Source organism: Netta rufina (genome assembly GCF_964035555.1).
Source record: "Netta rufina genome assembly, chromosome: 4".
Lineage (NCBI taxonomy): Eukaryota > Metazoa > Chordata > Aves > Anseriformes > Anatidae > Netta > Netta rufina.
Genome location: NC_140127.1, coordinates 2,467,176 through 2,483,482, shown reverse-complemented (window position 1 = coordinate 2,483,482; position 16,307 = coordinate 2,467,176).

The following is a 16,307-nucleotide window of genomic DNA, read 5'->3' as shown; positions in this document are numbered from 1 at the left end:
CAGATAACAGGGTAGCCTCTAAATCTGAAGCCATGGATTTTGCAATTTCCCTTTTATTGTAGATGTTTGGGGAGACCCGGGGAAGTGCTGCAGGGGAGGGAAATTGATGGTTGGTTTCTAGCACTGCTGAACTTTTCAGTGTTTGTACATTAGTCAGTAGGAATTCTTCCTTTTGAAGTCCCCCCGTGTACATCAAATTTATAAGCTTAAAATGCTCAAACAGTTCTTTCACCCAGGAACTAATGAAGGATGGAAGTGCTAGAAGGCATTTGTTATTGTTTCTGCATTTACTTAGATTGTGATTTCATTTCTGGGGACATCCACAACAATGTCAAGTAAACAGAAGTAAGCCACTACTGATTGTCCATTATGTTTTAACCAGAATAACTAATCTTCTTAAATTATTCATTTTTAGCACATTTACTCCATTTAATACATTAAAAGTTGTTGGGTCCTACTAAGGGCAGTGGATCTTCTGGGAAAAGAGACCAGTAACATAGCTGCTGGAGCAAAAGAAAATAGCACTAATTGTGCAAAATAATAGATGTAAGATTTTGTTTCAATAACGCCAGTCAAAATTAGTGCTCTCATCTTTATTATCAAGTAGAGCAGAGTAAAAGGCAAAGATGACTGCTGCTTAACATGGCATGTTTCCAAATGGTGTAACCTGGATAACCTGGTTTCTTCCATTCACCACCCTCTGCTGCTGCTTCCCTGGATGCCATCCACAGCAGTGAAGTTAATGTTCTGCTCAGACACAGCCCCCACCACGGGGAAGCTGGCCCATCTCCCATTCTTCCCTTATATTCAGGGGAGGAGAAGGACAGGGAGGAAAACTGCTTCTTCCTTGAGGGATTAAGGAAAATGAGAATTTCCAGGTTCAGAAATGGAGTTGTGGTTGTGGTTGGGTTGCCCTGTGCACCACATGTCAAAGAGGAGGAGGACACTAAAATGGAGGAGAGAGCAGAGAAATTGTAACATGAGTGAAATGGGTAAGCTATTTGGATAAAATTTACTAGGTGTCCTGGAGAAGTCCAGGCTAGATTGAGTCCAAACTGTTGCTGTGGCCCTAGGTTGTCCATTTAAACTCTCTATTCTTGGTATCAGATGCAGTACAAGTTTACTTGAAGGTAGAGCTAGATTGATGACCCTGATACAATGCAAATAATCTTGTAAACATCAATGGAAACACAAATTTCTAAAACTGTGTATTGCAACATCTTACTGGATCAAAGTTTGGCAAATTTTTACTTCCAGTATTATGTGAGATCCATGTCATTTGCATCGAGCAGATTTAACTTAGCTGTTGAGTTCCCAGTCTTCTCCCTCTCCTGTCTGAGAGTTGTTGTGTCCCACAGGCACATTCCCCTGAAGCTCTCAGTGCACAGCCTGGTGGGACACTCTGAAGCATCCTTCTGAGCTCACGTGAACAAAACTGTTTTTGTTGTTGATATTTGTTTGTTATTATAGTGTTAAGGAAACAGCTGCATGGTCAACAAAATACTAGGTGACATTTGGACAAAAAATTTGAAAACCTTAATTGGTTCCGTGAATTGGTTCCATTGGTGCACAATAATGGGGAAAGGGTAAACTTTGTCCTATATATTTCTAGCAAGAAGGTTCTAGGACCTTTGTTTTTTCTATAGGAAATATCTAATAGTTTTATCCATTTGTTTCTGCTGTAAGTCCAAGAAATAAACAGTTGGTATGGAATGAACGTTAAAATCTGGGAGGAAATTAACTTGTGTGAATGTATTGTAGTGCCACAGATTTGATTTTCTTTGGTTTGCTTTTAAACTATTTTTAAAGACATTGAAACTATTTCAGATAGCTTAGGTATAAGTATCTTCACCTAAATATCTACATACAGAAGTTGATTTAATTGTAAAATCTTTCAATATGAAAATTTCTGGAAATCCATCCAATAGTGCTTCGTTATTTGTGTTTTTTTAACATCCCAGAGAGGTCATCTATCTCTCAATAAAACAAATCAACTTGGATCTACTGATTAATATTAGGTGTCTTATCTAACCTTTGAAATTCAAGGAATGCCTTTTTTTTTTTTTTTTTTCCTTCTGCTTTAATCAGTGCAAGTTGTATGCAGTCCCATGGGCATATATGAGTGACAGGACCTTTCTTGGCTAAAGGAAAATTGCCAAGGAGCCATAGAAAGGAAAATGATACAAAGAATGAAAGGAAAACTTGTCAGAAGAGCTCTTGCTTCTCTTTTTTCTTTTTTTCTCCACGCAAAGGATTTTAATCATGTTAGCTGATTCGGTGAAGTTCTGATGCTCGATGTTTCAGAGGAGAATTAGTGAATTGCAAACCTGCTTTCAGGCACAGTGTGATGCCTTGATTTCAGATATCTTCCTGATATCTGGGAGAATGCAATTATTTGTATAACTATGCCTTGAAGGTCTGATAAAAATCAGACTTCCAATACATCTGGCACCTGCAATAAAAAAATTAATTATAAAAATCAAAAAAACAAACAAAAAACAAACATCACACAAACCTCTGTAGCAGCACATTACAATGGGTAATACAAAAAATGGAAAAGGGGAGCAGAGATACAAAATAAATGTAGTGCTCTGAATGCCAGGGTTTCTGGCTGGGAAGCAGTACTGGGCCGCTTTCTTCCTTGCTGTGCCTCTCCCCAGCCTTTGGCTGCTTACCAAGCTGCCTCCACAAATGTTCCCCTTTCCTACAGGAGTGATTCACTTCATCTGCAGCAGCTTTGGACCACTTCACTTTGTACTTCATTTTTCTAAGGTGTGTGGACACTGGTTATTTTAAATTGCCAACTGTGGTCTTTGGTGGCATGACAGAGGGAAGTGGTAACCAGGAGGCAAGGCTATGGCTGAAGTCTCTGGACATGCTGTTCTTCCCTCAGACCCTTGAGGCAGACCAGAGGGCAGGGATAGGGATAGGTTCCTTACCTCTTAGTCATGAATTTTGGTCTAGGCTTCTAAACTACATCCATAGGATATATGAAAGTAACAGCACATAAGGTATCACATTTGTTATTGCAAGGGCATTTTTGTATGTGCATGCTAAACTGGTTTGACTGATGAATGCAAACCAACTTCTACTTTCATTTAGATCCTAAATGCTGTTGGTATAGTACACCTTCTGGTCAAGGATGTTTAAACCATAATGCTTATAAACAATATTTTGTGATTTTTGTTAGATGAAGCAACTTTACTGTCAGACTTTCCTTTTGTCTCTGTTTCCCTAATGAAACATTTCAGTGAAAATGCACATCAGTGAATTTTCTCAAACTTTGAACTCTTCCATTGTATCTTACACTTTATTTGACATAATTTTGGGGGGCTGATTTTCCTTTTGTTATAAATAAAGTCCCAACTCAATCTGAATTGAGTAATGTTTGTAAAAGAATATTTATAAAAGGTATAAAAGGCAAGTAAACAGCGCTGGGAGTGCGGGGAGTCTACACTCCACCAACACGCACACACGAACATCAAACCTTCTAAATATACAGAACATTGCTTTTACATACTAAACCCAAGTATGCCTATACAATCAGAAAAGGTAAGAAACAATCCTTTAAGTTCCATGACGTAACAGTCTCCATTTTCCATTCCTTTTGAACAATAAGTCTTGCTTTAAGTTGTCAAGCAACTCGATCTTTGGGCCTTATATATCCCATTCTTCCCGAATCGAAGAAAAACATATCCATCTCCTTTTCAAGGCCAATAGGGCCCGAGTCAAAAGTCACGTCCAGGTCAGCAGGGGGCGTAAAAGCAAAAGCCTTCGATGGCAGTAGCAGCAGAGGGGCCGATGGCGTAGCAGTCGCATCAGTAAAGGAGCCTGCAGCTTCCTCACTGTCTGGTAAACCACACGTTTGTGATTGTGGCCCCACATGGCTCTTTTTCTGTACAAGCTTCTCTGAGCGGTTTGCTGAGTTTGGCCAAACCTATTTCCATGAGGCGATCAACGTGCCTGTTCCCATCCTGGTCTCCTTTCTGCTACCTGTTCCTCTTCATTCCTTCTTTCTGCTTCTTTATTGATGACATGACTTCATCACATTGTGTTGCCTTTTTTTTTTTTTTTTTTTTTAAGGTAACAAACTATTAATTTCAGCACTCCCTTCAGCTTGCTATGTTACATCTTTTCTGCTTTATCCTCGTTGTTTCAAAGAGAAGAGAGAAGCCACAAAAGGCACTATGTCCCTTAAGGTGGAGTCAATCTTCAACATTGACCCTTGCGGAAGGGGACAGGCAGGGCTCCACAGTGTGCTGAAGGATGTTCCCCGGGGCTATGGGACATGCTGGATGGCAAGAGACAGGAGAGCAAACGGGGGCCAGGAGACTGCATGGAGTCTCCTGAATCACAGAATCAGAATCACAGAATTTCTAGGTTGGAAGAGACCTCAAGATCATCGAGTCCAACCTCTGACCTAACACTAACCCTTCTTTGTTCCCTCTAAACTCTTTTATATTCCTGATGGCCTCATCGTTAAGAGTCTAATGTTATCTCAATCACGGGGCTTTCCAACCCCCATGGCCACATTCCAAAATCTCCCCCTTCTTTATTAGTATCAACCATTTTCTCGACACGAATTACCACTCCATATATAACAAATACATTGCAGTGTCTGAATCTCAGGCTGTATTCCTTTACTTTTTTATTTGTTTGTTTGTGTCGTTCTTCCTCTCCCCCAAAAAAATATTTTGCCAGAAAAATTAAAGCAGTCCTATTGCTAATAATAAACATCACTAAATTATGCAATTTATTTTCACATGCAAAGCACTCATCTGTTCTTTACAGGTTGGGAAAAGCTTCTCTCACTTACACCTCCCCAAAATCTGGTTACAGCCCACTTTCTGCTCTATCCCTGTATGAATTACATAAATTTTGTCACAATGGATGTTTACTGCTTGTTACTGAGCTATTAATATCCTGCATCTAAGAATAAAGCAGAAATAAATGTGGTGATATAACTCATTAGTTAAATCTGAAATAACTGAAAAAGGAGTAATTTTTTTTTAATATGGAGAATGAATTTCAAAAGCTACAGAGTACCTCAGCAGTTTCAGGCTGATTTTTGTGTTGAGCAGGCACTTTAAAAAAAAGGGGGAACTTCCTATGTTTATTTTAGCTGTAAAAAATAAATGCACAGTATGTATATGTACTGTGCGTGAATGAGTTACAATGACACACTCAGTCTGTAAATGCACAAAATATTTTCAGTTTACACAAACCGTGTATTTGGCTGGTGACTTGGATGATTTGAAATCATCCAGGTGTGACATATGGCATAATAATTCATATCGAGAAAATGGTTTATATTAATAAAGAAGGGGAAGATTTGGGAGGGTGGCCATGGGGGTCGGAAAGCCCTGTGGTTGATGATACCATTAGACTATTAACGATGAGGCCATCAGGAATGTAAAAGACTTTAGAGGGAATAAAGAAGAGTGACATTCAGGAGACACCATGCCATCCGGGGTTGCTTGTTCTCCAGCCATTAAGGCATGGAAGTTGCTGGGTGTTTGCCATTGCTGTTATTTGCAAAGTTGTTTGACCAATTAAAAGTTGTTTTTGAAAGACTGCTGTGGAGAAAAGGGTGTAAGAGGGGAGCCTGCCCTCAAGACAAAAAAGCAGCAACACGATGAATTTATGTCATCAATAAAGAAGTAGAAAGAAGGAATGAAAAGGAACAGGCCAGCAGAATGGAGACCAGGACAGGAAAAGGGACATTGATTGCCTCATGAAGATAGGTTTGGCCAAACTCAGCAAACCACTCAGAGAAGCTTGTACTGAAAGTCGCTGGAAATGGGCGCACCAGAGCTGGGAAGAAGCTCAAGCTGAGAGAAGTGGAGCCGCGCACACAACTGCCCCTCGCTGGTAAGCAGCTGCACATTATGGGGAATCATACGTCCTTAGGAACAAAGACTGTCCTGGTAACCTTACAGCTTATTCCCTTTATTAACAATCAGACAGTCTATAATCCTGAAACATGGGACCAAATGGAGGTCAAGGTGTGGGACTCTGCAACTAAAAACGACAAGGTAGCGGTGGGATTGCTTGGCACCTGGTGAGCAGTCTCTGAGGCCTTAAAGAGCCATGTGGGACCACAGTCAGACACATGGTTTGCCAGACAGTGAGGGAGCTGCAGGCTCCTTTACTGATCCAACTTCTACACCAGCAGCCCCTCTGCTGCTACAGCCATCGCAGGCTTTCGCTGTTTCGTCCCCTGGTGACCTGGATGTACCTTTTGACCCAGGCCCTATTGGCCTTGAAAAGGAGATGGATATATTATTCTTTGATTCAGGAAGAACGGGATTCATAAGGCCTGAAGACTGAGTTGCTTGACAACTTAAAGCAAGACTTCTTGTTCCCATGACTAGCCCTGGAATTCTCCGGCGTTTGTAATCAAGAAAAGGAATGGAAAATGGAGACTGTTACGTCATGGAACTTAAAGGATTGTTACCTTTTCTGATTGTACATATGTATAGGCATACTTGGGTTTAGTATGTAAAAGCAATGTTCTGTATATTTAGAAGGTTCGATGTTCGTGTGTGTGTGTTGGTAGAGCATAGACTCCCCGCGCACCCAGCGCTGTTTACTTGTCTTTTATAAATATTACTAAATTTAGATTGAGTTGAGAATTCATTTATAACACATGAAATAAATTTGTGCTCTGAAACTGCCTTAAAGATTTTCAACTTTCCCCTCCCCTCTGCTTTCTCAGGAGTAAACAAATAATTTTGCAAATATGCTAATTTATCAGAGACAATCAGATACATGAAGGGTGTCCACGTGTGTGTGCATCATGCAGGAAACTTCGCCTATAGGAGTTCAGCGTTGCACACCACTTGGTTCTATGACTCAGTTTAAAATCTCCCAAATGGAAAGAATAGCCAGCCACTGCATCACTCAGACAAAAATTAAAACGTGAAAGGATTTGGACTGAATTATTTAACAAGTAAATAGATGGCTAATGAACCATGTAATTTACTTTGGTTCAAACGGATTACCTTAAAAAAAAAAAAAAATACCCCTACCTTATCAGCTGCATATGTTGTGGTGTTCCAATAATGGTAGGTACTGCTAGATTCAGAGACAGGTGATGTGGGAAAGGAAATACGTCAGGAATATAATGATCTAAGACAGAAGCCAGATCTGACATTGCTTCTAATTCTTGACTAATGATTTCCCTTGTATTTTGCTGCTGTAGTGCCATATCAGTGCTTTCTTAATTAGAAAATCAAAGTACAAACTATAAAATAGATGGTGCCTTGAGTACTGCTATTGGTAATCTTGAAAGTATGATTTAGAATATTATAGCCCAACCTAAGAATGTGTAGCCTATCAAAATCTGTAACCTGATATAAAAAATACAGGTCTAAGTGGTCTATATACTTGCTATACCAAAGTAAATGTTGTCTTTTATTAATACCAAAGCCAGTATGATATTGGAAGCAGTGACAGGAAAGGAACTTAAATTTTCCCCAAAACAGGTGCCCTTGAAAAATTATTATTTTAAAATCCAAGCTGACCAATACTATGAGACTACTGAAAACATGTTTTAAATAACTTGGAGAAAGTGTTTCTCCCTCAACATTCCATATTGCTTCTACTTCATTTTTTAAGAGAAGATACAGCTTGCTTCATAGCTTTGTAGGGGAAGAGTTCTTGCACGTTGGGCAGATTAAATAATTCCTTGAGAAATTAAGAAATTAAGACAAAAAACTAATCAATCATCTATTAAAACAACAAAAAAAAAGCCATAAAAATTCCAAATTGAACCAAATGATTTTAATAGCAGGGTGAATTGTACAGGTATGGGGGTAACACAGAGGGAAATATTCTTGAGAGTTTCATTTTTGAAGTAAGCTATCCAAGTCTGCTTTCAAGTTGATGCAGATAACGTCCAAAGTTCTTTTTTAAGCTCTGGTAGTTTTAAAAGCATAAACTGAAGACATTATACTCATGAAACCATAAATCTTTGGAAATGAAAATTATATCTGCTGAAGTAAATCTTGTGGCTTTCTTTTCTTGAATTTTGCTGATGTGACAGTAAACTGATATACCTAACACAGTGGAGTCATCTTTATCAGCAAGTAAATTAAAATAGCTTAATTATTTGCCTATCTTCACCTATCTGCATTTTGTACGTCATTGTCATCCTGGCAAAAAAACATTAAAACAACAAAACTTTCTTTAAAGGCAGAAGGAGAATTTATGTCAAGTCCTACAGTGACTTTGTGGTGCTACAAATAATGACATCTACCCCATTATATTTCCATGAAGAAAGCATTGATGGGAAAGCCTTCATCTTCTGACAGAAAGTGAGAGGGATGTATCCATCAGAATAAATCTGATCTGAAATAGTACATTCCTAAAACAATTTTGTACCTCTACTCACTCTTGGCAAAAAGTAAATTATTAAAAATAAAATAAAATAAAATAAAATAAAATAAAATAAAATAAAATAAAATAAAATAAAATAAAATAAAATAAAATAAAATAAAATGGGGAGGATAAAAGGAGTCAAGGAGAGGAAGAAATCACAATACTTCCTGGTCATCTGAATTTCAAGACTTGTGCTCATAACTCTTACCAAAACATTTCCATAGTCTTCAGAATTTTGTTGGTTGTAATGTGAGTAGTTGGCAGGAAACTAGAAAGACCAGATAGAAACTCCAAAATACAGTACTATAAGCTTCCTGTTAAGCTAAGCTTAAATATAATCTTTTGCTGAATCTCATGCTAAAGGGTTGAGAATGGAATTGGCTATCCAGAGAGTATTCATATTCCAAAAACTAACATAAATGTATGTCCTGCTGCCAAATTGAGATCCATTGCAGATGCCTAGGGATTAATTGTCCAGTCTACCCACCTGGAATAAAAATGTGTTTTACAATGGAAATATGTATATAGGAGAAATATGACAGAGGAGGAGGCTAATAGCATACTGCCCTTTTTAACCCTCACCTCAAAAATGTCAAAAAAATATCATTTTCTGCAATCAGCTCCACGTGAAGGCCAGCTAATAATTAAGGTAATTCTCATAAAAAGGGATTCCATGTTAGTATTCTGGCCAGTTTGACTTTTTTATTTTTGAAAATAGGATGAGTTTAAGAGGCCTTAATGGACCAGGTGGTACCCCAAAATAAAGCCAGGTTAAATTAGAAATTCTTGTTCTTGAAATTCTTCTTAAAAGCATATGGCTGCAGTCTTTAAATTGAAAGCTACCAGAATAGTCCTAATTCAGAATAGAATTTACATGTGAAAAAGAAAATAACTGCACATTATGGAGATGGATAATGCACATCTAGTGCTCGATGACAGTGAATTCTGTTGTTTCATGCCTTTATCTTCCTTTAATGTATATTGAAACAATATATGATTTTTTTTTTTTTAATTTTTTTTTCTCTCTTGCAAGGCAGGCTTTTCTGCCCATTTCGTCACAGTCTGTTTAATCACCAGTGATTTTTCTCCAGTGTGTGTATCTACAACTGAGAAACACTGATATTAGACAGTTGCTTGTCTGGAATTGTTTTAGTAGTTTGATGGAACTGCTCGCAAAATAGGGAAAAAAAAAATCTTCCCTGATTCATTCTGCTCTTTAAACATAATCAGCTGCAAAAGGCTCTCTGTAACAATGACAAATGCAGTGCCATGCAGGTAAAACTACCAAAAGTAATCTATCCAGGATTAAGGAACTGAGATTGGAGGGTAGGCTATAGCAGAGGAGACAACTCATTCATCTACCATTCCTAAGAATGAAATTGTTTTGTGCTGTGAGACTCAAGGTCCCTAAATAAAGTGTGTAACATTAAATTGATAAGAAGATGGAAGAAATTATGATGCACCCAGCTGCTAAGACGCAGATTGTAACCAAACCTGTTAATATTTGAAGAACCACCTTTCTTAGGCCTGCTTTTCCTCCTTGATCTGTGTCTTGATCTGTGTTTTCACAACATTAATATAACGACCTGACTTCCTTGGGAGATGTGCATTTTGCAAAACTGACAAATCTACTCCAGCAGGAAAAATCTCATCCGTGTTTGGTTGTATCAAATAGAGCAGCACAAGTTCATGCTAAGAACTGCCTAATCTAAGTGGAGCATATGCATTGAAACTATTTTCAGAAGAACACCAATTGTGAACTGCCATTCTCAGTGCTGTTGGTTCTGAGGAAGAAATAGTTTCTTCTCGTCATGTATTTACTCTTTGGCAATCTTTGAGACTCTCCACTTCTTCTTCAGGTATAAAAGTTAATGTGAAACTTTGGGAAGAGTTTAGGATTTCCTGATTTCACTAAGCTTGGCAACTTACCCCTGTGCAACTGATCAAAATAAATAATACTTTATGTTCAGGAAAGTTCATGAGAAAATCTTGAGTCAAAGTGAACTTAGACTTGTCTTTTTTTTTGGTTTGCTTAAATAAGAGGAGTAAGAGAGTTATTGTAAGAGACCAAACCTTAAGCTCATCTATTTGTTTTCATTAAATTTAGGAAAATCTGCTTGGAACTCGTAAGCATTTCATGTGTAATACTTACCTTTTTTTGTGCACCTCCAGTAAAATCTAATTAATTCTTATCTGTTTAACAAGTCTTCAGATAGGGAATGGATACTCATGCTTCACTAACAGAGTATCATGCAAACTGAGTTGCAAGATTAGCATTATGTATATGTTAAGATAACTGGACAATCTCTATTGGCTCTTAATAAATAAGTATTGCAATAACAAAAAAGTAAAACCAGTATAAGAAAGGTAACTTTCTATTTTTATAGCATTTTATTTTTCTTAAGCCTAATGTTTTGCTGCACCATGGGCTGTTTCATTTCTTCTCCTGGAAGAAAAAGATAACTTTAATTTTCTCATAAGTATGTTGCTGTGTCCTCTGTAAGAGTATTCTTCACTAAAGGACAGTTTCTATGAAAAATAGGGAAGAGAAGGTTTCTTTCTTGGTGTGAAAGAATACTTAATAAAAGAAAGGTTGTGGTCTGGTAAGCCTAAAATCTGACCTGAAGTTGAAAGATCAAGCTAAAGAAATGGGTAATGTGGCATTAACAACACAAGAGGTGATGGCCTGTTCATATTTATATATATATATTTATATATATATATATAAATGGTTTTCTGAAAATGTAGGCATTCACAAAACATGATGGTATTACATTAGTTGCCAATAATTGCAAATCTGTCAGCATACATTGGTTGGCATGCTTTGCCCTTTTGGGGTTATGGTACAAAAAGTCAGTGCTGATGAGACATATTTATGCCAGGAACTACAAGAAATTAATTTTCAACATTGATCAGTGGAATGCATCCAAGCTTATTTCAATAATGAAAAATGAAACCCTATACACTGCAGTATTAAAACTAGCAGTTTATACTTTCTGACAAAGCTACCTGCAACAACCCAAGCTTGTTGAAAAATTCTGGGTCAAAATATGTGCATAGGTTTTAAAATCTAAAACATTTTGATAAAACAAGTAGTTCAGGAAAGAAACTCTTCAACAAACAAAGTTCTCAATGACCATAACATCAGTGTTTTATTTCTTTTCTGCAATAATGAACAGGATGATAGAAAATGTACTGCAGGAATCAGAGATTAGATTTGCCTCACTCTTTTGAATGGTATCTCTTCAGGTACCTTGATAAACAGCACACCAACTTGTGAAATCTAGCACAGTCATGGAAGCTGTCAATCCTGAATTGTACTAAGTCTTTGCAAGTAGGTGTAGTACCAACTATTGCTTTTCTATGGCATTAAATAAAAGCAAACCAAAGGAAGTGTGATATTTTTTGAAATTGAGACTTGAAGACAAGTTTTTGGGCCTAGGTGTTTGGAGTAATGCTTGTTGGTAGTGCTTCTTTTTAGAAGCTGACTAGAACATGAAATATAACCTTTCTTCTATCTCTTTTTCTGTCATTGTCTGTCTGTAGTACTGATGTGTGCAAACAAGATACCTTTTTTTTTCTTTTTCTACCAAAAAGCATACCAAAAAAGACCACTTACTTTGTGAGATCTAGTGACTGCTGAGTCATCTCTTACCTGCCACCATCAGTCTCAAGCCAAAGCAAATAAGAAATATTACATCTTAAAAAACATTTTTCTCTATCCTTGGCATGATTTAAGGTACGCCATTTCACCATGAGATTTAACAATTAACTGTTGAGATTTTGGGGTATTGCATAACTTTTTAAAAACTAAAATCTCCAATTTTCTGGGGAGAAATAAGAACTCTCATCACATCATCATTATCATCATTATCAGTCAGCAAGCTGAAGCACCTTAAAGCATGTCAATTTTTAATCAGATTCCCCAGAGCATTGAAAATACTCCCTGAGTCCAGACTAACGAGGAGCAAAATTGAATATGTCACCTGAACATGCAGGTGAAGAGGAATGAAGTTTCCCATGACCCCAATAGCACTACATTGTCACTTACGAAGAAGTAAGAATATGTTTGGTTCCTAACTAGAACTGATGCATAAAAATCTAAGTGGCATTTAAAGAAATAAAAAGCAAAACCACAACCTGTGCATCTCTTGTCTCAAATTCTGTGACTAAATACAAAATGCTTCTTTATGAACAAACAGGCATCCAAAAACCTGAAGATTTGATGGGCATTTTATTTTCAGATCCTTTTTTATGATTATGTATCTTACAATTATACTGCTGACTGTTTGTATCTGTCAGCAAGATAGCAAAACCAGCACAGGTGTCAGCAGTCTGTGCCATCTGCCATATTCGATTGTGCACAGTGCTATTTAGAACAATGCTATCATCTTAATATTCCAGATACCTTAATGAGTTTCTCACTCTAATTAAATGTGCAACTTGCAGAGATCATTGGATGCCAGATTGCAGTGGCTGGGAAAAAAAGCTTTCATTGTTCAGAAGCAGCTTTACGGTGGTAGAGGCATATTTCAGTTTTTAGTACTTGGGATCACAAGCAAGGTAATATTTGATTTCAGATTTAGCATATTAATAAATACTTAAGGCTATAAAGCTATAGACAGAAGAGTAATTTCAAATAGAGTAATGCTTACAGATTGCGACAACGGATCAGGAAGAACCTGATGGCTAAAAGTGACAGTGCAAAAAGAATGACACCAATGCTGTTATGGTGCAATCTCAACTCCTGCACTTCTGAGCAGTGACTGTGGAGTGAGGAGGAGGATTCAAAAGTGTGAGGGCATAGGGAAAACTGATACCTAGCATCCATACTGTGGTGCATGGAAACAGCTCCTCTCAGTGAACAACAGGTAAACAAAAAAACACGTGTTTTAAAACCAGCTAAAAAGTCTTTGCTTCTTTCAATTGCCTTTAATTGTCTCTGACATTAACCAAAAATTAGCATCATGTTGTTGCTGTTAGGTGTTAGGTTCACTTACTCTACCCAAATCCAGGTGGGCAAACTTTAGGGAAAACATGATGAGGGAAAGTTAAAGAGAAAACAACATGAATGATTTTTGTCTTTTTTTTTTTTTTTTTTTTTTTTTTTAAACAGTTTCTTTTGGCTGGCTCTGTGCTCTACCTTGTTTTCCTTTTGCACTGCTCTTCTGTGCAGCAAATCAGATGATGGACTGCAGCAAAGATGGAGGCAATGAAGAATATTCTCAGAAACTCTTTAAAGTTAATGTCTCTGTTGTTAACTCCAGAAATACTGATTCTGGATTTTTCATTTATTGAGATAGCATAATTTAGCTACTTGAGAGTGCTAAACTGTATATGCAATATTTTTATTGCAATGATAAACTTGATAAAAATATACTTTGGGGAGGAGTGAAAAGGAAAGGGACAATAGTTTTTATTTATTTGTCTTGTATTTTCCTCTTCTGTCTGAATAATTGAATAACAACAGATCAGAGGTTATATTATTGCCTGAATTAAACTCCTAGGCCTGCCTATGCAGGGAATGGATTTTAGGGCATATTCCAGGTGAGGTAGTTAAGGCCAAGCTGTAAGTTCACGAACAACACTGTTGAGCAAAATATATATATATTTTTTCATGAGTTAAATTAATCATGGCCAAATAATTTTTACAGGTTGGAAGCTTTAATTAGATATCTTCCATTCATCGTATTTGTGGCCTGGTGTGTTGGGTTACCCATTTGATGAGCAAGATCCAATATGTACTTTTTCCCACGTGTCAATTGAAACACGTTTCTTTAAGATAGTCTTGTATTTGTAATCGTTGTGAGCAGGATACAAGAAAAATATACTTTAAAATGATTAATATGGTCAGAAGATGAATGAATTTCTCAGCAGGAAACAAGACAAAAATATTTTGTGCAGTGGGAAGCTTTGCGTGCAGAACTGCAGTGTGGACACTGTGCAGTGTTCAGACAGGTCTTTACGTTTGCTCTGTACAGCAGAAGAAAAATGCTAATTGCATGAAAGGGTCCCTGATTCACTTTCTAATTAGTTTCTCTTTTATTTCTGGCTGAGTGTCTTTACCTGAGAACCTGCAGATTGTATGCTCTTTGGACAGGACATGGCACATTAGTTTCTAGTCAGAAAATCCTCCTGGTCTTTTTGTAACCCTCACCCTTGCGTTTTTTTGACTGCTGAAACAAAATAAAGGAAAGGTGAATGGGAAATAAAGATAAAAATTGTCTTTTTGTCGGTATGACCTGCAATGAAATCCAACATCACATTACTAACTGTACTGAATCAGAGGAGATGTGACCAGATTTTACCTGCTGGGTCACAGATACACTGTATAAATATTTCCATAAGAAATGAAAATCTGGGCTGTAGGAGTCAATGTGTTTGAGGGCAATTAATGGAGACAAATGGTGATGTAGTAGATTTCATCTTAGTAAGACTTCTATCCTCAATACTGTTGGATTTGATTTTCCAATTCATTTTGGTGTTTTGTTTGCAGTTTACTTAACAATTTAGCCTAGGTAGGCTAAACTCTTGAAATAGTAATTATAACAATCAATTTCCAACAACAGGAATTTTAGTTTAATATTAGTTTAACTTCTTGAGTTAGGTGTTCAAGGCACGCTTGGGAGAATGATAGCATAGCTGTCATTTTCCACTCAGGCTTTTGGCTTTTGATCTTCTATATTTCAGTCTGAATTTGCCCCAGAATTCTTTACTGTTAGGAATAGGAGCCATCTTCTTCATCTCTTCTCAGAAATGTCACTCATCTTTTTTGCTGGTTCTTTTCCAAATGCATATGTCATTTCCACTGTACCTAAGGAGCATGCTAATGGCACAATATTAATATGCACCACCTTTCACTTTCTACAGATAGAAATAAGCTCTTGAGAAAGATCAGTTAGTGTTTTCACTCCACAGTTAATCTAACTTTCATTTGCAAGGAGGGGGGTGGAAGAAAAATCCCTTGTAAGGCTGTTTTATTTGTTTATTTGTGTGTTAGAATGACGAGCATTGTGTGACAGTAGCATCTGAATTTTCCCTGATCTTTGCACCTGCATCAGGGTAAGGACTTGGATAAATCAAGGACCTCTGTGAATCAATTTACCCATCTGGAAAACACTCACAATAATCACTATAACTGGCTAACCAGCCTCTGTCAGTACAGAAAAACCTAGTGATTTAGTATTAGCAAAGACTGTTTCTAGCCCCAAGGAAAGCTGAAACAAGTATGCAGCATTAGTGTCATTTGCAGATCCTTGGTGAGAGAGGGGCTGCAAAGGAAAGGTATTTTCCTCGGAGCACTGAACACCTAGCAGCAGCTTCATTTGCATGGTTACTGGTTCCTTCCTGTACAAACACAGCTCTCCTCTTCATGCTAGCTCCTCTTCATGAGTTGGAAAAATGAACAAAACTTTTGCCCTCAGTCTGCAGAACATACTTAAATTATAAAGGCTCTTACCATTCTTGTCAAGTCTGTAATCTGCTGGTCGTTCATTAGTTCGTTACTTGTTGCCTTGATCCATGTGTGGACCCGAAATACAAAAGAGTGCGTAATACCTTGGCCTCAGTGCAGTGGGTGGGGAACCTCTTCAGGTAGGAAAATGAGCAGCACTATCCTTCTCACTGATTTTCTTTCAATGAACAGGTCATGGTTTTTAATTTAACAGCTCTCCAGAAATAGAAAAAAGAAGTGAATTACTCCTGAAGTGGCTGGAGTCAATATAACAGCGTAACAGGTAACCTCATTACACAGAGTAGCATTGATCTTCACAAAATTTCTTGAGTTCATGGAAACAAAGCATGATTTACTTTGCCTGGCAAAAATGCCCCTTAATTACTGAGCCAGTTTTTATTTTTTTCCTAAAAGGAGGTGGAGGATACCAAGAGCCAGTCTTTGTTTTAAACCAGATTCTGTATGTAATGAA